Source organism: Orcinus orca, chromosome 8 (assembly GCF_937001465.1).
Source record: "Orcinus orca chromosome 8, mOrcOrc1.1, whole genome shotgun sequence".
Taxonomy (NCBI): Eukaryota; Metazoa; Chordata; class Mammalia; order Artiodactyla; family Delphinidae; genus Orcinus; species Orcinus orca.
The window spans coordinates 105241043-105264083 of NC_064566.1; the positions used below are offsets into that span (position 1 = coordinate 105241043).

General features: G+C 42.6%; 1 long non-coding RNA gene across 11 annotated transcripts in view; it reads left to right on the forward strand.

Moving 5' to 3' along the window:
- Nucleotides 1-5637: 5637 nt before the first annotated feature.
- LOC117196854 (uncharacterized) overlaps nucleotides 5638-23041 on the forward strand; it is a 289465-nt gene continuing 272061 nt past the window's right edge. For 2 of the 11 annotated variants that reach the window (XR_007479022.1, XR_007479023.1), the window contains exon 1: nucleotides 5638-5943. This is a non-coding gene — a long non-coding RNA (uncharacterized LOC117196854). Of the gene's footprint in view, nucleotides 5944-15608; nucleotides 15692-23041 lie in introns of all 11 variants that reach the window. The other 9 variants (XR_007479019.1, XR_007479021.1, XR_007479017.1 and 6 more) reach the window with 8 other exon arrangements.

A 23041-nucleotide genomic window follows, 5' to 3' on the forward strand; every position in this document is an offset into this window, starting at 1 on the left:
TCACATAAACAGATTTATTTTTTAATATACCCCCTGTATCTTTCCATTAACCATACACCGTGCATAATATATTTCAATACACATCTCTCAGGATGGGAATAGCGGGAACATATGTTAACAGAGTTATATTAACTCTAGGGACAATACCACTGGGTTACGAGATATTATGTCTCCATATGGTACCCATAAATGATCCTGTGGCTTTAATGTGTAACACACTCTGCTTTGGATTGGCAAATGGATTGGAGTCAGGCTGAGAAAAATGAGAATCTTCCGGATGAGAAGGTTTATACTGTTCTGGGCAAGAAAACCTTCTTAAAAGCAAACTGGGTAAATCTCCTTGCTGCCCAATCTCTATCTAAATGAAGATTCCAATGGTTAGGCCACTGCTATTTTCTCCCCACCATGCTGGGAAAGTCTGACACATACCTATTGCCTTTGAGATAATTAGATAAAGACCTAACTGCTCAATGGGAAAGTCTCTCCATCAGTCTAGGGCACTATGTCTGAGCCACTTTGCTCTTATTTCTTCAAAAGTCACCTATCTACACATGGCTCTGGTAGCCTGGACAGTCATGGCCTGAGAGTCAAGAGACCCAATCTTCTTTCTAGGCTATGCTACCACCAGGTGACTTTCTGCAGGTGACTTGTCTTTTCTCGGTGTCCATTTCCTTTTTAGATGAGGCATTCAACTTAATCAGTAATTTCATGGTCCCTTTCAAGCTTTAAGACTCATCAATTCCATAAATTGGAAATCTCAGCTCCAAGGGGATTTTCAAAAGCTTTTGTCTGTCACTTTTTCTGAAACAAAAAAGATGTATTTTTCGGCTTTATACTTTGGAAATTTCCATGCTTCCCCACTTTTTTGGTAAGTGTCCCATCCGAAGCATGCCTACCTACTCTTCCATCTGCAGGTAGCCCTTGGAAGGAGAATAAATATTTAAGAAATCTCACTGCAACATAGGTTTGCTACACCCTCTGGGGTTTCCTTAGTCTTTTTTTTTTTGCTGTACACGGGCCTCTCACTGCTGTGGCCTCTACCATTGCGGAGCACAGGCTCCGGACGCACAGGCTCAGCGGCCACGGCTCACGGGCCCAGCTGCTCCGCAGCATGTGGGATCTTCCCGGACCAGGGCACGAACCCGTGTCCCCTGCATCGGCAGGTGGACTCTCAACCACTGCACCACCAGGGAAGCCGCTCCTTAGTCCTTCTTGGCTTCTAAAGCAGTTTTGGATGTCATGGACTAGGAACGTGATATTAAATATTTCCATTTCTTCCCTCTACTGATCAAACCCATACCTAGACACAAAAATCTGTTTTAAACTCTGCACTGCTGCCTAGTGGGTAGCTCTCATCACAGCATTCTCTTTATACTGGGCCTTGGGGAGAGAAACCTGGACACCTTTTGGAAAGTGGGATAATAATAAGGCTGCTGCCACTAATAATGGGGGTTTTTCTACATCCCACCCAGGCACTGTTAAGTCTTTATATGTTGTGTGTGTTTATAGCTTATAATTATTTATATGTTACATGCGGTCTATCCTCACAGCAGCTTGATGGATAATAGAACAATAAAGTTAACTATTATTCCCCTTCTGCAGATTAGAAAACTGACATTGGTTAAGTGACAACTAGGTTGGTAGGATTTAGGGCTAGAAACAGTGAGAATCGTTCCTCCTGGGTCTCTGATCTCACAGAAGTTCTCAACAGCCGAGTTTCTGTCTCAACTGTTGTCTCAGGCATCGGAAGAGAAGGGGTTTATTCTTGGACAGTGCCTTCCGTTTAGTCTGATAACTGTCTATTGTAGTGTGTGCTTGGAGCTTTCCAAGAAAGAAGCCCAAGAAATGGTCCTTGCCCTCAAAGGGCCTATAGTCCAGTTCAGAGAGTTCTGCATAGTCTTAGGAAATAAATAAATAGTGCAGAGTAGTCCGGAAAGTTTCCTAGAGGAGAGGAGGAGTTGGGGTGGGTGAGGACAGCCCAGCTTGAGTCTGGAGGCTGGAGAGGGATGGGAGGGGGCAGAGTGTGCATGGAGTGGAAGGTCGTCATCTCCTCGAGGCAGGCACTGCGTCCTTCCTTATTCTTTTTTCTCCTCTTTCCCCCTTCTCCGTATTTATCATTTTCTCACCAGAGTCCGGGAATGTGGAGTGTGAGACATAGACTCTGCACTCAGAGGGCCCACAGTCGAAGGGAGCGACTGTGTGATTAGCCTGAGTCAGGGCAGCAGCAGGGGTCATGAGGCCTCTGCAGAGGCAGAGGTGCTGTGCCGGAGAGGGGCGGCGGGAGAGGGTGGATAAGAACCGGGCCTCGAGCCCTCACCCGGAAAGCTGGGGCTTTACGCTGAGCCACAGACATGGCGAGTCTGGTTTCTGAACAGGGACCAGCATTCTGAAATCACATGGCATTGACGGTTTTTAAGAAAGAGAAATGAGGAGAGGAGAGAAGAATACAGACTTCTATTCTTGAGTCTCTGTGTTAACGCGTTGAACTCTTTGAAGCCAACTACAGGGAATTCTCCAACGTGGCTATGCCGCTGCCTCTCTCCACCGGCAGCTGCCTCTCGAGGGATTTGGCAATGACAACTGAATTGACCTCTAGTGTCACATGGCTTCCTAGGTCTTCGTGTGGCCTCTGTGAGTTTAAGAAATTGCATAGGAACTCAAGGGACGAAGAGCTGGAGCTGGAGACAGAGCAGCCTCTTGACTTTGGTGAGGCTGAGGGCTTCTGTCGTCCTCCTGGAGTTAAGCCTGTGCCTGACTCTTTTTCTTTATAGCTCCTTCTCTATGTAAAAGGTCCAAAGCAATCCGAAAAATGAAACGGGCAACATAAAAGGGGGAGCGGGAAGCCAAGTGAGTGCAGAAAAAGAACAGTAATGAATTACTTAACAAACTACATGCAGGCAAAACTCAAAGCTCCCGGGCGATAGGTACTGACTTACAAAACATGCTTCTTAGTTGACATGAGAACTCTTCCTTGATGAATTTAACCTATGGAAACACTCACTCATAAACGTGTAAGAATATTCCTAGGGATATCCATTATAGCACTCTGTGTAATTGAAAAGGAAGAAAGAAAGAAAGAAAGAAAGAAAGAGAGAAAGAAAGGAAGAAAGAAAGAAAGAAAGAAAGGCAAGAAAGAAAGAAAGAAAGAAAAAGAAAGAGGGGAAGGAAGAAAGAGAGAGGGGAAGGAAGGAAGGAAGGAAGGAAGGAAGAAAGGAAGAAAACAAGGGAGGGAGGCCTTAGATTCCTACAAAAAGAGAACTATTTAAATCAATCATGGTACATTTATCAAAAAGAATTCCATGTGGCAGATGAAAAGAACTGTGATAAAGCTGTGTATTAGTTTTCTGGGGCTACCATAGCAAGTACCACAGACTGGGTGCCTTAAGCAATTTTGTCATAGTTCCGGAGGCTGGAAGTCTAAGATCAAGGTGTCAACAGGGTTGCTTTCTTCTCAGGCTTCTCTCCTTGGCTTGCAGCTACCTTCTCCTTGTGTCCTCACAGGGTCTTCCCTCTGTACCTGTCTGTGTCCTTTACTCTTCTTATAAGGACACCAGTCATATTGGATTAGGGACCCTAATGACCTCATTTTACCTTAACTACATCTTTAAATGTCCCATCTCCAAATACAGTCATATTTTGACGTACTGGGGGTTGGGACCCCACCATATGAATTTTGGGGGAACACAATGTAGCCCATAACAAGATACACATACTCATATGGAAAGGTGTCTAGAATTGTTAAAAATAAATAAATTGAAGATCAGTATAATAAGTATGATGCCATTGTGAAAAAACTAGTATGTATGTAACAAATATGAATGTATGGGGACTTCCCTGAGAGTCCAGTGGTTAAGACTCCGTGCTTCCAATGCAGGGGGCGTGGGTTCCATCCCTGGTTAGGGAACTAAGATCCCACGTTCCACGTGAGGCGCGGCCAAAAACAATTGAAAAATATATGCATGTATGTACACCAAAAAACATTTGGAAGGATGTGTGTCGAACATTTAGCAGTGGAAATCTGTGTGAAAGAGGTGGGCATTGTGGTGAAGGGGAGATGGCTGTGTAACAATGGATTATGGGGATTTTTTTCCCTTTTATTTACTGTATGAATTTCATTTTTAATATGTTTATTTTGGGGATTAGCTTAGTGATAAAGAGCACAAATCCCTAGACTGGGGTTGTTTGACTCATGATTTGAGCACAGACTCAAATCCTAGCTTTGCCTCTTTGTAACTGCTTCTCTAAACCTCTGGGGATTTCTTTGTAATGGGGAAAATAATAATAAGATTTTTATGACAGTCACATTAGATAATGAATGTGAAACATTAGGCACAGTACTTGGCACCTACTAAGACCAATGAATGTTAGCTATTTTTATTACCGTGTTAATAAAGAAAAAAAGCTCTCACTTGCAACTTGGGGTAAAGAGGTGTGTCCTTAACCCCGGAGTGTTGTTAATTGAATCTGGTTCAGTGGAACACGTAATTGAAAGTCTGCCGTGTATGCAAGGCGCTGTGATAAAATCTGCAGAGGAGCAACTCAGGTCAATGCCTGCCTGTGAATAGCTAACAAAAGGCAGACACAGCTTCGTCTACAAAATAACCTTAATTCACAGGAGTCTTGTGACTGTCTGAGGGAGAAACACCTGTAAAGCACTTAGTAAGAATTCAGTATCAGACAACCGTGGCTATTGTTATTACTGTCCTCTCTTTTGTAGTAAAATCTACTTGGAAAATTAAATTTAGAAGGCAGCTCAGGAAGGACAGATCCAGGGAGATTACTTAAGGGAAGTGAAATCAAGCCATGCACATTCTGGCCTGTTCCAGCCATCTCTAGAAGCAGATAGGAATACCTGTGATGGCTGGTCACTGTGTGTGGTCTGCTCGGGTGAGGGGGATGGCGGTGGGGTGGGGGTTGCTGACAGACTTCCTTTTTCTCTTTTTCTTTATCTCTTTTTTAACCTTTTATTTTATATTGGAGTAGAGCCAATTAACAACGTTGTGATAGTTTCAGGTGCACAGCAAAGCGACTCAGCCATGTGTATACATGTGTCCATTCTCCCCCAGACTCCCCTCCCATCCAGGCTGCCGCAGAACACTGAGCAGAGTTCCCTGTGCTGTACAGCAGGTGCTTGTTGGTTATCCTTTTTAAATACAGCAGTGTGGACATGTCAATCCCAGACTCCCAATATTCCTCTTTGGTCACCAAGAGCGTCTTTGTATATAGCTGCAAGTTAGAGCTACTTAGACCACTGTCCCACCCTGGGAGACTGGCCCTTCCTCCACGCGAATGGACGCGTTCCTGCAGATTCTCGTTCCTCGCCCTGTGCCTTGGAGCACACTTTTTTTCGTGACCCCCTGTTAGCCAGTCCTTGCTCAGGTGCACTGTGCTGGTCACCGCTCAGAAGTGACAGCGACGTCCCGGCACTGGGGCTCTTCCCTCTTGGGCTCATTACCAGTCCCAGGCTCGTCATCTCCGAGTGGGGCGCGTGCCCTTCCTGCCCGCTCTGCTCCCTGTGTGCCCCCTCCTCCTCCGCATCTGCGCCTTCGGACTCCTCCGTGTAACCCTACGGGGCTGGCTTATCAAGACCCACTTGACTGAAAAATAAAAAGGATATTTGGGATAGAAAAGGGGAGCAGTTCATTCCTCCTTTCCTTTGAAGGAAGTCTTGTGGAATTGGCCTTTGAGTGGAAGAGAACGTATATATGTATATATATATACGTACCCGTATGCGTAACTTTGAGTGAAAGAGAACGTATACGTACCCGTATGCGTAAACGCGTATATACGCATAGGCTTTGGGCCCGACGCCGGAAGTTGGGAGGGGTCCGGCCAACCGGCCGCAGGAAGAGGCCCAGGGAGCCGGCGGAGGGAGAGGGACGGAAGGCGGCGCATGCAGGTGGAACCCCGGTCTCCAAGGCAACAAGCGACGGGGAAGCTCAGGTGAGCGGCCGGGGGTTGGGCTCACACGCACACCTGGAGCAGGTGCGGGGCCTTGGGGAAGCCGGGCCGCGGAGCCGCCTTTCCGCTCAGGCTCCAGAGCCAAGCGTCAGGTTCAAGGCGGGTCTGCTACGAACATGTGTGACCTTGGCTCCTTATCTGTACCTGGAGGTGATAGCGGTACCTGCCTGGCAGGTTCGCCGAGTGGACTAGGTGAGATAACCTGTGAGAAGCACTCGGAATACTGAGTGCCTGGCGCTCTTCGTGTCGCCCGGTGCGCGCGGAGCGTGAGTGACGCAGGGCGCAGATGGCGGCGCGCGGCCGGCGGGGAGGGGAGGCGGCGACGGGTCACCCCCGCGGCTCCCGAGCCCCGCCGTGGCTTCCGGCCTCTCACAGCGGGAGTGACTCAGGCAGATTCTTAGGGGAAACGTCCCCCTCCCCACAAGGTCACTTTTCCAAGCCCCCAGGGTCGAGAGGGGCACCTCCTGAGCTTCAGGCATCAAGGGCCCTCTTTCTTTGTTGGATCCTGGGGGCCTGGCCGGCAGAGAAAAGTCCCTCGGCTGCTGGTGTCGCCGGATCAGAGCAGACCCCCCCTCGCCAGACAGGCGTTTCCCGAGAGGAGAAGGGGCCACGGCTGGCTCCCCGGGGCCTGCGTGGTGGAAATATGAAGTGAGACTTCCCTTGCCAGACAGGCGTTTCCCGAGAGGAGAAGGGGCCACGGCTGGCTCCCCGGGGCCTGCGTGGTGGAAATATGAAGTGAGACTTCCCTTGCACCAGGGGAGCCTGAGCCAACCCCGGCCCGGCTTATCTCTTTGCTCAGCAGTGTTTGTTTTAAGAAAATCAAAGCACGTTCCTCTTCTGCATTCTTCGAAGGGAGCGAGCTGGCTGCTGCCTGGGGAGGAGGGCTGCCAGGTGCCGAGAGGTCAGCTCACAGCTTCCCTCTTCTCGGTCCCCCTCGGGTCGTCCCCGTGCCCCTTCCTTGCGCAGCTAAGCGGTGTGGCGTCATATTGCGTCAGAGGCCCCAGACTTACGGCTATGCATCCTGCAGCCTCTCTGAATTTGGCCCTGGGAGGCGAGGCTGCTTGGAGTTCACCCACCTCTGAGGACCTCCTGGCTCCGCGGTCGCAGCCCTTCCCCTCCGCGCAGCTGTAGCCCCTAGCCCCTCCTCCGCTCCAGGCTCTGCAACCCCAGGCTCCTCCTTGCTGGACCATCCCCCGTGACTCTAGCCTCTAGCTTCTAACTCACGAGTCTGCAGGCAGAGAGGCCTTGGCTGGACAGGAAAGTTATCCCTGCCGCCCTCTGATTTCTGCTGCTTCTCCTTTCTCCCGTCCCAGACCCACTAGTGGTGGAGCGAAGGCCATGTTCTCCCTCCCCCGCTCCTGGGAGGGTCAGAGCCCCTGGTTTACCCCCCACCCCCCCCCAGCCACCTCCACTGAGGGTCAGAGTTTCTTATTGGCAGCCGTTGAAGGGGCTGAGACCAGCTCTCCAAGGCCCACCACTGGATTGGGAACAAACAGCTCATTGTTTGAGGTGCTTTTAGGACCACTCAGAGTCCACTGGGTCACCGGGTGCCCTGGGCCAGGACTCAGACGATGCCTGCGTGTGAACTCTGGAAGGCCACTTGGGGCTTCGGGGAGCCAAGTCACCGCAGCAGCAGTGAATAGTGGGTAACCCGGGGAGTGCTTACAGGGTTCAGATCGCTTTTCATGGCCAGAATCTTGCAGTATAAATTGCAGTGTGCCTAGGTTTAAACTTTTTTTTTTTCGTTTTAAATATGGGTATTTTCAAACACACAGAAGCAGAGAGAATAGGACAGTGAAAGCCCAGGTACCTGGTCACCCAGATTCAGAAAGCCCTGACTTTCTGCTGCTGCTGTTTCCTCAGCGCTGCCACCCCCATGCCCAGTTCTCGCCTCTCTCTTTGCAGCACTCTCTTCTTTAACTTGCAAACAATTGATGACTTTTAAGATGAATTTGTCACATGGCCTTCTGCCACAGTAATTATGGTTTATTATCGTGGCTTTTCTTCTCTCCTCAGGAGACGTGATCTGTTTTAATAGAGAGCTGAATCCAATGGCAATTTATTGTCAGAAAGAGCAGCCCAAACTCATGCCAAATGGAAAATAGTAGTTTGAGGCAGGCATTTTCCGACACCCAGTCAGACAGCATTAAATAATTATGTGACTGGCCGATTTCGCAGCTGCGTGGGGCTGGTGGGTCGGCCGGGGGCTGGCTCATACTGGATCCCTTTCTGATCCTCCCCCAGAAGCAGGGCCTCCCTGGGTTAGAGGCCTGTCCGCAGCCTTGCTGGTTTGGGGAGGGGACAGCTGAGGATGCTGCCCACAATGTTATTCATCAGCCTTTTAAAAGGACGGACACCCTAATTCCTGCAAAAGGCAGCTCCTAGAAAGGGTTTATCTTTCCCAATGTCGGTATGATCTTTTTTTCTGACAGTGAGAGCTCAGAACGTTATCACATTTTGCTTTTTGCCTTGGCTACCAGGAAGCTTAGCACTCAATTTAGAGCCCACATGCAGTGACTGTTGCACCTATGGTTCTAGTTAACTTATCTCCCCCAATTCTTCTCTCCATTTCCGATTTCTCAATTTTATCTTTATGTGCCTGGGGCTTAGGGGTTTTATTGTACCCAACCTTCAGTTTCACTCCTTTGAAATTAGGAGTGGTAGAAATTAAAAACAAAAGCAAACAATGCAACCTCACCTTCCCTGTGATCCTTGCCCACAGAGCCTTGTTTGTGAGAAGCCAAAGAAGTTAAAGTACTAGGCCCAGTTCACGTAGCAGGTGGTGCACACACACACACACACACACACACATATATAAAATGCCTTTATACACACACACACACATACATATACACATATACATGTATATACAATGCCTTTACACTTTGTAATTTATGGTTTATACTTTTTTTTTTTTTTTTTTTTTGCGGTACGCGGGCCTCTCACCGCTGTGGCCTCTCCCGTTGCGGAGCACAGGCTCCGGACGCGCAGGCTCAGCGGCCATGGCTCACGGGCCCAGCCTCTCCGCGGCATGTGGGATCTTCCCAGACCGGGGCACGAACCCATGTCCCCTGCATCGGCAGGCGGACTCTCAACCACTGCGCCACCAGGGAAGCCCTATGGTTTATACTTTTAAAAGGGCTTCCTCATCGGGAGCAAATTGTCTCAGTTTGTCCTTGATTTATTCTTTCAACAAAGAACTCACTGCCCACTTTATCTGTGTCCTACTAGGCAGTATGGGGGACAAATAAATGTAAAACAAACACGTGTCCTCAGGGAATTTACACTTTAATAGGGAATATCAGACATGTTCATCTAATTATAACACAAGATAAGAAGTGTGGGAGTGTTTTAAATAAAGTTTTTAGGGGTTGAGAGGAGGGAGAAGTTATTTGAAGATGAACGAGGGCAGACTGTGTAGATGGTTGGCATTTAAGTTGTTTTTTTTTTGATGTGGACCATTTTTAAAGTCTTTATGGAATTTGTTACGATATTGCTTCTGTTTTATGTTTTGGTTTTTTGGCCCCGAGGCAAGTGGGATCTTACTTAGTTCCCTGACCAGGGATCGAACCCACACCCCCTGCACTGGAAGGTGAAGCCTTAATCACTGGACCACCCCAGAAGTCCCTAAGTTGATTTTTGAAGGCGAGGGAAGGCATAGATATAGACCCTCCTATCTTGCTATGCCCTCCATGTTACAGAGGATGAAATCAGTGCAGAGAGGAAGGAAGTTTTCCCACATCACCCAGTTAGAAGTTATTACTGTTGTAACCACCCCATCTGCCTCTCCGTGTTGAAGCTGGTCCTGTGGCTTTAGGGCGACTGTAGGCTGGATTGAATTTGTTCGTAGGTGACAGTTATTTAATTCATGATACTTAAATTGTCAGAGCCCAAGCCTTGGTTTTTGGGGCAGTGCGTTTTTTTATTTGCAAGGGACAAAACATTATCTTGAGCTAACTTAGGGTAAAAAATGGGAATGCATGGAGGCCACCGAAGTATCTCAGATCATTTAAGGAAGTGTTGAAGAACCAACTGGGGCTCAGGGACAGCTGGGACCGGGCAGGACATGTCACAAGGAGCCACTCTTTGTATCTGTGGTTTTATCAGAGTGTCAGCCTACCTCCCCCCAGCCTTCCTGCCCTCCCCAGCCTGTGCCCAACCTTCAGGGCTGAGCTTGAATTAGGAACTTGGGACATGGATGTCTTTTTCCCACGGATGTCTGCCCTTGCTCTGGTCTGATATAGAACTTATTCTTTGTCTGGCTCCTTTGAAAGCAATTGTATGTACCCCCTTCCTTCTGCCTGACCTCCAATACCCCTCACAGTCCTGAAGGAGAACTGGCTTCACGTGGTTCTTAGGACAGGGCGAGGCAAGGCGGCCCCGACAGCTGGCGTTTTGCATCCCCTGCTGCTATGACTTTAGGATCTGCTGTGTTCCATTTCTGGATCTCTTCAGCTCTCCTTTTGTCATTTAAATAAAAATTTTTATTTTGAGATAGCTGCAGATTTCAGGCAGTTATAAGAAATCAGAGAGAGCCCATGTGCCCTTTACCCAGTTTCCCCAATGATAACATCTTGCAAAACTGTACTGTAATATCACAACCAGGATACTGATGGTGATACAGAGCATTTGCAGCATCACTGGGTATCTTCATGCTGCCCTTTTATAGCGATTTCCCTCTCACTCTCATCCCCTCCTTAGCCCCTGGCGACTGCTAATCAATAGTTTGTTCCTCTTTGTTGTGAGTCGTATTCCATGGTATGGCCGTACTGCAGTGGGTTTCAGCATCTGGGCTGTTTTAGGTTTTTGGCTAACACGAAAAACCCTGCTATAAACATTTGTGTACAGGTTTTTGTGTGAAATGTCTTTATTTCTCTGGGATAAATGCTAAGAAGTTCAGCTGTTAGATTTATGGTAGTGGCATTTAAAAAAAATTAGACATACTTAAAGAACTAGACATTTTAAAGTGCAGTATTAGGTTCACAGCAAAATTGAGCAGACAGTGCAGAGATTTTCCGTATATTCCTGGCCCTCTCGCACATGCATCCTCCCCACTATCAATGAGCCTACCTGGCACAGCATTATTGCCCAAAGTCCACAGTTTATATTAGAGTTTACTCGTGATTTTGTACATTCTGTGAGTGTTGACAAATGTATATGGGTCCACCATTAAAGTGTCACACAGAGTATTTTCAGTGCCCTAAAAATCCTCTGTGCTGTACCTATTCATCCTTCCTTCCCTCCCCGCCAGGCCCTGGCAACCATTGATCTTTTCATTACCTCCATAGTTTTACCTTTTGAGAATGTCATATACAGTAGTTGGAGTCGTACAATATGTAAACTTTTCAGATTGACTTTTCTCACTTAGTAATATGCATTTAAGTTCCCTCCATGCATTTTCATGGCTTGATAGCTCATTTATTTTCAGTGCTGAATAATATTCCAGTGTCTGGTTGTACCACAGTTTATGTGGCCATTCACCTACTAAACGATATCTTAGTTGCTTCCAAGTTTTAGCAATTATGAATAAAGCTGCTATAAACAATCATATGCAGGTTTTTGTGTGTACACAAGTTTTCAACTTATTTGGTAAATACTAAGGAGTGGAACTGCTAGATCATATGGTAAAGTATATTTAGTTTTGTAAGAAACTGCCAATTGTCTTCTGAAGTGACCGGCTGCACCATTTTGCATTCCTACCAGCAGTGAATTAGAGTTTCTGTGGCTCTACATCCTCACCAGAATTCGCTGTTGTCAATGTTTTGGATTTTGGTCATTCTAATAGGTGTGTAGTAATATGTTGCTGTTTTAATGTGCAACTTCTTAATGACATGTGATGTTGAGCATCTTTTAATATGCTAATTTTCCTTCTGTATATCTTCTTTGGTGAGGTGTCTGTTCAGGTCTTTTGTCCATTTAAAATCAGGTTGTTCAGTTTCTTATTGTTGAGTTTTAAGAGCTCTTTGCATATGTTGGATATTAGTCTTTTATCAGATATATCTGTTGATATGATGAATTATATTAATTGATTTTCAAATGTTGAACCAGCCTTGCATATCAGGGATAAATTCCACTTAATCGTGATGTATAATTCTTTTTATACATTGTTGGATTATATTTGCTAATATTTTGTTCCACATGAGCTTGAGAAGCATCTGTGTTCTTCTGTTGTTGAGTGACATAGTCTATAGATGTCAATTATATCTGGTTTATTGATGCTTTTGAGTTCAACATAGAGTTCAACTGTGTCCCTACGATTTTCAGTCTTCTGGATCTGTTTCTGATAGAAGGGTATTGAGTCTCCAACTATAATGGGGGGTTTATCTATTTCTCTCTGAAGTTTTATCACTTTTTGCCACACGTTTTTGATGCTCTGTTGTGAGATTCATTCACATTAAGGATTGTTATGTCTTCTAGGAAAATTGATCCCTATGTCACTATGTAATGCTCCTCTTTATCCCTGATTACTTTCTTTGCTCTGAAGTCTAGTCTGTCTGATATTAGTATAGCTATGCCCTTTCTTTTGATTAGTATTAGCATGATGTATCTTTTTTTTTAACATCTTTATTGGAGTATAATTGCTTTACAGTGGTGTGTTAGTTACTGCTTTATAACAGAGTAAATCAGCTATACATATACATATATCCCCATATCTCCTCCCTCTTGCATCTCCCTCCCACCCTCCCTATCCCACCCCTCTAGGTGGTCACAAAGCACCGAGCTGATCTCCCTGTGCTATGTGGCTGCTTCCCACTAGCTATCTATTTTACATTTGGTAGTGTATATATGTCCATGCCACTCCCTCACTTCATCCCAGCTTACCCTTCGCCCTCCCCGTGTGCTCAAGTCCATTCTCTGTGTCTTTATTCCTGTCCTTCCCCTAGGTTCTTCAGAACCATTTTTTAAAAAATTTTAGATTCCATATATATGTATTAGCATACGGTATTTGTTTTTCTCTTTCTGACTTACTTCATTCTGTATGACAGACGCTATATGTCCATCCACCTCACTATAAATAACTCAATTTCGTTTCTTTTTATGGCTGAGTAATATTCCATTGTATATGTGTGCCACATCTTCTTTATCCATTCATCCGATGATGGACACCTAGGTTGTTTCCATCTCCGGGCTATTGTAAATAGAGCTGCAATGAACATTGTGGTCCATGACTCTTTTTGAATTATGGTTTTCTCAGGGTATATGCCCAGTAGTGGGATTGCTGGGTCGTATGGTAGTTCTATTTTTAGTTTTTAAGGAACCTCCGTACTGTTCTCCATAGCGGCTGTATCAGTTTACATTCCCACCAACAGTGCAAGAGGGTTCCCTTTTCTTCACACCCTCTCCAGCATTTATTGTTTGTAGATTTTTTGATGATGGCCATTCTGACCAGTGTGAGGTGATACCTCATTGTAGTTTTGATTTGCATTTCTCTCATGGTTAGTGATGTTGAGCATCCTTTCATGTGTTTGTTGGCAATCTGTGTATCTTCTTTGGAGAAATGTCTGTTTAGGTCTTCTGCCCATTTTGGGATTGGGTTGTTTGTTTTTTTGATATTGAGCTGCATGAGCTGCTTGTAACTTTTGGAGATTAATCCTTTGTCAGTTGCTTTGTTTGAAAATATTTTCTCCCATTCTGAGGGTGGTCTTTTGGTGTTGTTTATGTTTTCCTTTGCTGTGCAAAAGTTTTTAAGTTTCATTAGGTCCCATTTGTTTATTTTTGTTTTTATTTCCATTTCTCTAGGAGGTGGGTCAAAAAGGATCTTGCTGTGATTTATGTCATAGTGTTCTGCCTGTGTTTTCCTCTAAGAGTTTTATAGTGTCTGGCCTTACATTTAGGTCTTTAATCCATTTTGAGTTTATTTTTGTGTATGGTGTTAGGGAGTGTTCTAATTTCATTCTTTTACATGTAGCTGTCCAGTTTTCCCAGCACCACTATTGAAGAAGCTGTCTTTTCTCCATTGTATATTCTTGCATCCTTTATCAAAAATAAGGTGACCATATGTGTGTGGGTTTACCTCTGGGCTTTCTGTGCTGTTCCATTGATCTATATTTCTGTTTTTGTGCCAGTACCATACTGTCTTGATTACTGTAGCTTTGTAGTATAGTCTGAAGTCCAGGAGCTTGATTCCTCCAGCTCCGTTTTTCTTTCTCAAGATTGCTCTGGCTATTCAGGGTCTTTTGTGTTTCCATACAAATTGTGAAATTTTTTATTCTAGTTCTGTGAAAAATGCCATTGGTAGTTTGATAGGGTTTGCATTGAATCTGTAGATTGCTTTGGGTAGTATAGTCATTTTCACAATGTTGATTCTTCCAATCTAAGAACATGGTATATCTCTCCATCTGTTTGTATCGTCTCAAATTTCTTTTATTGGTGTCTTAAGAGTTTTCTGCATACAGGTCTTTTGTCTCCTTAGGTAGGTTTATTCCTAGGTATTTTATTCTTTTTGTTGAAATGGTAAATGGGATTGTTTCCTTAATTTCTCTTTCAGATTTTTCATCATTAGTGTATAGGAATGCAAGAGATTTCTGTGCATTAATTTTGTATCCTGCTACTTTACCAAATTCATTGATTAGCTCTAGTAGTTTTCTGGTAGCATCTTTAGGATTCTCTATGTATAATATCATGTCAAGCATGATGTATCTTTATTCATTTACTTTTAACCTATATGTGTCTTTATACTGAAAGTGGGTTTCTTATAGACAATGTATAGCTGGGTCCTTTTTTTTTTTTTAATCCACTGTGACAATCTCTGTCTTTTAATTGATCTATTTAAACCATTGACATTTAGTGTGATTACTGACAGAGTTGGATTAATCTCTGCCATATTTGTTACTGTTTTCTATTTGTTGCCCTTGTCTTTGTTCCTGGTTTTGTCTTCCACTCCTTTCTTGTCTTTTGTGGTTCTAATTGAGTATTTTATGATTCCATTTTCTCTCCTTTCTTAGCATATCAGTTATACTTTTTTTTTAACTTCTTTTAGTGCTTGCCTTAAATTTTGAAATATACATTTACAACTAATCCAAGGCCACTTCCAAATAACATTATACTGATTCACAGGTACTGCATGTACCTTATAATAACAAAGTTATCCTAGTTCTTTCCTTTCATCCCTTGTATCTTTGCTGCCATTCATTTCACTTATACATATGCATAAATAATACACACACACAGAAGCATACACAATTGAATACATTGTTGCTATTATTATTTTGAACCAACTGTTATCTGATCAATTAAGAATAAGAAAAATAAAAGTTTTATTTTACCTTTACTAATTTTTTCTCTAATGTGCTTCCTTTCTTTATGTAGGTCCAAGTTTCTGACCTATATCACTTTCCTTTTCTCTGAAGAACTTCTTTTAACATCTATTTCAAGGCAGGTCTAGCAACAAATTCCCTCAACTTCTGTTTGTCTGAGGAAGACTTTATTCCTCTTTACTTTTGAAGGATAATTTCACAGAATACAGAATTTTAGGTTGGTCATTTTTTCTTTTCAATACTTTAAACATTTTACTTCATTTTCTTCTTGCTTGTATGGTTTCTACTGAGGAGAATTCAGATGTAATTCTTATCTTTGCTGCTCTAAAGGTAAGGTGTTTTTTTTGTTTTTTTTCCCCTGGCCGCACTGTACTGCATGTGGGATCTTAGTTCCCCGAAGAGGGATAGAACTGCGCCCTCTGCAGTGGAAGCGCAGATTCTTAACCACTGGACCACCAGGGAAGTCCCTAAAGGTAAGGTATTTTTAAACCTTACCTCTGTCTTCTTGAGACGTATTTTATTTTAATCTTTGATTTTCTGCACTTTGACTGTGACATGCCGAGGTGTTTTTGTTTGTTTGCTTGTTTTTGCATTTATCCTGCTTGGTGTTCTCTGAGATTTTAGGTTTTGTGGTTTAGTGTCATTAATTTTGGGGCAAAAAAAATCTCAGTCATTATTGCTTCAAGTATTTCTTCTGTTTCTTTCTCTTTTTCTTTTCCTTTTGGTATTTTCATTACATGTATGTTATACTTTTTGTAGTTGTCCCAAAGTTCTTGGATATTCTGTTCTTTTTTTTTTTTTCCCCAGTTCTTTTTCTTTTCGCTTTTCAGTTTTGGAAGTTTCTATTGAAATATCCTCAAGCAAAGAGATTTTTTCCTTAGCCATGTCCAGTCTACTGCTAAGTCCTTCAAAGGCATTCTTCATTTCTTTTACAGTATTTTTGATCTCTAGCATTACTTTTTCTTTCTTCCTTAGAATTTCCATCTCTCTACTTACATTGCTCATTTGTTCTTGCATGCTGTCTACTTTATCCATTAGTGCTTTTAGTAAATTAATCATAACTGTTTTAAATTCCTGGTCTGATAATTCCAATATTCTTGCCATATTTGAGTCTGGTTCTGATGCTTACTCTGTCTCTTCATACTGTATTTTTTGCCTTTTAGCATGTCTTATAATTTTTTTCTTGATGGCTGTATATGATGTAAAAGAAACTGGTAAATAGACTTTTAGTAATGTGCCAGATTTTGGAGGGGGGAGGGAGGCTTTCTATAGTCCTGTGATTAGATCTCAGTCTTTTAGTGAGACTGTGTCTCCGGAATGTGAACCTTACACATGCTGCTCAGTTTTTTTCACTGCTTTAATATCAAAGTTTGTTACTCTTCATTTCTTAGTAGTATCCCATGGTATGAATGTGCCACATTGGTTTCAGCATTCACCCACTGAAGGGCATTTGGGCTGTTTCAAATTTTTGGCTGTAATGAGAAAAGCTACTATAAATATTTGTGCATAGGTTTTTGTGTGAAAATGTCTTCATTTATCTGGGATAATTCCCAGGAGTGCAAATTGCTGGGTCATACAGTTGTTGCATGTTTAGTTTTTTAAGAAACTGCCCAGCTGTTTTCCTGAGTGGCTGCACCATTTTATGTTCCCATCAGTCATGTGTGAGTGATCTTGTTTCTCCCATCACTATCTTGTATTTTAGCCATTCTGATAGGTATGCAGTGATACAGGGGGTTTTAATTTGTATTTCCATAATGGCAAATAATGTTGAACATCTTTTCACGTGCTGATTTGCCATCTTTAGATCCTCTTTGAATATGGCTCTTCATGTCTTTTGCTCATTTTCTAATTGGATTATTTATTTTTCTACTGAGTTTTGAGTGTTCTATATATATTCTAGATATTAGTCCTTTGTTAGATATGTGTTTTGAGAATATTTTCTCCCAGTTTGTAGACTTCTTGGTAGGGTCTTCTGCAGAGCAAATGTTTTGAATTTTGATGAAGTCCAGTTTATCATTTTTCCTTTTGTGGATTATGATTTTGGTCCCATGTCTAGGAACTCTTTGTCTAGCCCTATATCCCAAAGATTTTCTCCTATTTTAAAAAAAAGTTTTACAGTTTTATGTTTTATATTAAAGTCCATGATCCATTCTGAGTGAAATTTTTAATGAGGCGTGAGACTTGGATTGAAGTTCATTTTGTTGCCTCTGGGTTTCTAGTTCCTCCAGCACCATTTGTTGAAAGGCTATATTTGCCTCCATGAATTGCTTTTGCACCTTTGTCAGTAAACAGTTTGGCATATTTGTGTGGGTCTGTGTCTGGGTTCTCTATTCTGTTGCATTGATCTGTGTAGTTTTCCTTCTGCCAGTACACACAGTCTTCATTACTATAGCTATATAATGTCTTGAAATTGGGTAGATGATTTCCTCTTATTCTTCTTTCTCAAAATTTCTTTGAGCTGTTCTAGTTTGTTTGCTGTTCCATCTAAATTTTAGAGTAACTTTGTATACAGCTACAAAAATCCTTGGTGGCATTTTGATAAGAATTATGTTAAATCTGTATATAAATTTGGGGAGAATTGACATATTTACTATGTTGAGTCTTACAATCCATAAGCACGATATGTCTCTCCATTTATTTAGGAATTCTTTCTTTCATTAGCATTTGGTAGTTTTTAACATAAAAATTCTATACATGTTTTGTTAGATTTACACTTAAGTGTTTAATATTTTTCAGTTATTGTAATGGTACAGTATTTGTACCTTTGGTGTCTATTTGTTCATTGCTAGTATGTAGAAATGCAGTTAACTTTAAAATGTTTATCTTGTACCTTGGAAGCTTGCTGAACTCACTCAATTCTAGGACCTTTAAAAACATAGATTCCTTGAGATTTTCCACATATATAATCATGTCATCTGAAAATAGGGATATTTTTATTTCTTCATTTTGGATCTGTATGCCTTTTATTTCCTTTCCTTCCCCTATTACACTGGCTAGAACTTTCGGCACTATGTAAATGAGAGTAGTGAGGGCAGACACCCTTGTTTTGATCCCAGACTTGGAGGGGCGATAACATTCATTTTTTCACCATTAAGTACATTGGCTGTAGGTTTTCGTAGATGCTTTTTATCAGTTTGAGGAAGATCTTTCTATTGCTAGTTATCTGAGTGTTTTCATCATATATAGGTGTTGAATTTTGTCAAATGCTTTTTCCATATTGACTGATATCATCATGAGCTGTTTCTTCTTTAGCCTGTTATATGGGGGCAACACTGATTGTGAATTGAGTCACCCTTGCATACCTGGAAGACACCCTATTAAATTATACACTTAGTCAAGTCAAATTCTTTTCTGTATTGTTAAATTCTATTTGCTAATGTTTTATTAAAGATTTTGGTGTTATATTTATGATGGATACTGGTGTGTTTTCTTTTTCTGTGTTGTCTTTAGTATCAGGATAATACTTCATTAAATAAATTGAGAAGTGTTTCCTTCTCTTCCATTTTCTGGAAGAGATTGTATAGAATTGGTGTTAAATCTTCTTTGGGTAGAATTCTCTATGAAACCATTTGGGCTCAGAGACTTCTCTTCGGGGCATTTAAAAAATTACAAATTCAATTTTCTTAATAGTTAAGGACTATTCAAATTGTCTACTTCATTTTGGATGAGTTGTGATAGTTTGTGTTTTTCAAGAAATTAGTCTATTTCATTTAAGTTGTTAAATTTATGTATGCAGAGTTGTTCATAGTATTCTCTTATCCTCATGATGTTTATGAAGTATGTAATGTTAGCCTCTATTTCATTCCTAATATTATTAATTTATATCTTGTCTTTTTTTCTTTTTTAATCTTCTTAGAGTTTTGTCAATTTTATCGATCTTTTCGAAGAAGTTTTTTGTTTCATTGATTTTTTCCCTATTGTTTTTTAGTTTTCAACTTCATTGATTTCTGCTTTTCTCTTTGTTTTCTTCCTTCCACTTTTTTGGGTTTATTTATTCTTTTTCTAGGTTATTGAGGTGGGAGCTTAGGTCATAGATTGGAGACTTACACTGTTTTCTAATGTATCATTTTAGGCCTATAAATTGCCCTCAAAGCACTGCTTTGTCTGTGTCCCACAAATTTTGATATGTTGTTGTTATTGTTTTCATTCAGTTCATTTTTGTTTTTTTTTTTTTTGGCGGTACGCGGGCCTCTCACTGTTGTGGCCTCTCCTGTTGTGGAGCACAGGCTCTGGATGCGCAGGCTCAGCAGCCATGGCTCACGGGTCCAGCCGCTCCGCGGTATGTGGGATCCTTCTGGACCAGGGCATGAACCCGTGTCCCCTGCATCGGCAGGCGGACTCTCAACCACTGCGCCACCAGGGAAGCTCCATTCAGTTCAATTTTTTAAAAAAAATTTTCCTTGAGAATTCCCCTTTGACCTATGTATTATTTAGAAGTGTGTTGTTTATTTCCCTGTTATCTTTCTGTTATTGATTTCTAGTTTGGTTCCACTGTGGTCAGAGAACACACTCTATGTGATTTCAGTTCTTTTAACTTTGTTGAGGTTGGTTTTGTGGTCCAGGATATGGTTTATCTTGGTATATGTTTTGAGGGAACTTGAAAAGAGTATGTATTCTGCTGTTATTGGGTGGAGTGTTCCGTAAATGTCAATGAGATCCTACTGGTTGATGATGGTGTTGAGTTCTTTCATACTCTTGGTGATTTTCTGTCTAATTTTTCTATTAATTTTTGGATAGTGGTATTAAAGTCCCCAGATATAATTGTGGGTTTGTCTATTTTTTCCTCTCAGTTCTATCAGTTTTTGCCTGACATATTTTGTAGCTTTGTTGTTTGGTACATATATATTTAGGATTGCAGGGGAAGGTCACCTTCTACTGCCAGGTGAGAGCAGAATTCTGAATCCCTCACTGGATCTCTCTAATGACACCTGAGGAGGCTCCTCATTACTGCTGGGCATGGGGGGCAGAATTTCTGGCTCCTTGCTAGGCCTCCACTGAAACTTCCTGGCTGGCAGGGGGAGGAGTGCCTTGTTCTGCTTCCCATGTGGCCTTCACTGACTCTAGGGAAGGGAGGGTGTGGTGGTTTCATTACTGCTGGGTGACAGTGAGTCCTGTCTCCTCTGACACAAACTCTGCAGGTTGGGGGTCACCTCATTATTTCCATGTGGACTTGAAGTCCATGTCTCCATTGGTCTCCACTTGGACCCCAAGGGAAGATGATGTCACTGCCCGGTGGAGATGACGCTCCCAGCGCCCTTCTTGACCTTCTAAGTGACAGTACCATGCAGGGCTGTTGAGGGTGTCTTGTTGCACCCTGATGGAGCAGGTGAGGGGTAGCTCCCCACCCAGCTTTCCCGGATCACAGCCTTTTTCCGTGGCATTTGGCTGGAGTAGAGCGGTGATCGACTACAAGTTTTCTGTCTTTCTAGGCTCCCTTTTCCTGGTTCTTTGGCCAAAGAGAGAAGAGTTTTTCTGGGAGTTTGTCTGTTTTTTGGTCTGTTTGCTCTCTTCTTCAGCTCCAAGTCTGGTACATACGAGGCAAAAAATAAGCTCAGAAAACTGACTGCTGTGTTGTCATCAGATTCTGAGGTCCCTCGCCAGTCTGCCTTTTCCATTCCACTTTTCAGACTCTTCTTGTATTTGTTCTGTATATTCTATCCTGGGCTTTTAGTTGTATATGGTGGAAGGAATAGGAAAAATATGTCTACTCCATCTTCCCAGAAATGGATATTCAGCTCTCTCTTTGAACCCTCACAAAAGTTATCACAATAGTCTAAATTGGGGACTGGGATCCTGGGGAAGGGCAGCTTTTACAGTTTTTAAATTTAATTTTTTTATAGTTTAAATACATATATTAAAAATATATTTAACACTTAATATTAACAGCCAGGAACTGTGCAAGCTGCTTTACAAATATCATCTCATTAACCCTCACAATTACCCTTTGTATGGGCATTGCCTGTCTGCTCAATTTACAGATCAGGAAACTGGGGCTGGTAAGCAGTTTACCATGAGTTGCTCAGATGGTGAGTTTAGAGTTGGGCTCTGAACCTGTACCTGATTTCAAAGGTTCTCTTGAGATGCTAACCTCTCTGTTGTCTGGGAGGCCTGGTAGGCTGCTGGCTTGTTGGTGGTTGTTGACTGAAGGAGTTATGTCTATTTGGCCAGAATCTTACTTGCTGTGGTCGTCGGTGTCTTTCAGGACTCTCACTGACCCAGGAGGGTTCTGGGGACAATTCTTAGAGTGTCAAAGGTTGAGCTCAGGATCTCAGGGACGATTCTCCCTTCTTTACAGTCTCCAAACCAAAACAAGTCCTTTCCTTATAAAGGGTCTGTTCTATCTGACTGCCTCATAGAAACTTGGATTTGTTTAAAAGTTTGGCCAGGTTCTTTAACCAGTACCTAACTTTATTTGTACCCTTGAGTCTCTAAATTAGAAAAGAAAGTCTTCCTCAGCCTAAGGAGGCCTCTGGCTGTGCCCGTGAATGCCTGTAGAAGGAGATTTTTCCCTGTCATATGCTTGCTGGGTTTTTTACTCAGGAGGCCTGGTTTAAAAACAAACATATAACGTTTGTCTTGGAGCTTAACTAATTCCACCAACCTGACATTCTCTTTAAAGTGCAGTCGTGACTGCAAAGGATGTGGTGAAGAAAAAAAGGAACACCCTTCACATGTCATATCCCTGTTTCTGGCTGGAGCTGAAAGCCCACTTTTAACACTCTTTCCTGCATGGGACCTGCTTCTATTGGAGAAGCAGCTGGGGGAAGGTGAAGGTTGAGCATTAAAGCGATAGAATTTGTAGGTTCCTGGGAAATGTAGCCACATGCAAACAAACGTGTGGGTGTTCCTTGATTTTCACCCTCACATTTTAGAAACTGTGATGAACCTGTAGGCAGAAAGAATGTGTCTAACTTGACACAAAGGCTTTGGAATCAGAGACAGATTAGTTCCACCTTGGCTTCTCCACTTGTGTATCATTGGAAAGGGTCCTTAACCTTGCCGAGTGTCCGCTTCCTCAGCTGTGAAGTGAGGATGACAACACCTGATCCAGTGTTGCTGTTGGGAGGATTAGAGTAGACAATGCAGGGAAAATGCCCGGTACACAGTAAGTGCCCTGTGAACATTCACAATACATGACACGATCAAAATGCAACTTAATATTTTGTGTGTCTCATCATCCCTTTAAAATTACTCAGCAGGTGCAGTCTTCTCTTGCCCTAGAAGGATACTCCAGCAGGTACATCTTACCAACACATTAATTCTCCAACAGCCTCAATTCAGAAACTGCAATGTCCAGTTGAAGACAATAGTAAAAATTCTGAACTAGATTTAATGTTAAACTTCTTCCCCTCCCTTGGCTCAGGTGAGCCTCAGGCGGGGTCCCTCTGGAGCCTGCTGTAGGAGCAAAGTGAGGGATGTGCTTGGTTCTCTCTTTTTCAGCCCTTTCTTCTCATCTTCCTCTCTTACCTCCTGATTGGTTTCTTTTCCCTCCATGGATGGGAAGGTGGATGGGGAGTGGTGAGAAAAGGTAGGGGGCAGAGGACATAGAAGAGGTTCATTCTTGACTGGAAATTTCCCAAAGTGGCTTTGTGCTTTGGGTGTGAAGAGCACTCTCTTGTGTGGGCACTTTGGTGGGTTCTCCCAGCACGCTCCCTCCTGCAGACACCTCGACCCAGAAGCTGTATTTTAAATCTACAGAACTGTATAAAAGGAAACCTGAACAATATTATTTACTTAAAAAAATTGAACCTTTCGATTACTTCTTTGGGGATGTGCTAAAAGTACAGGTTTATTCAGTGAAAATCAAAACTGAAAATAATTTG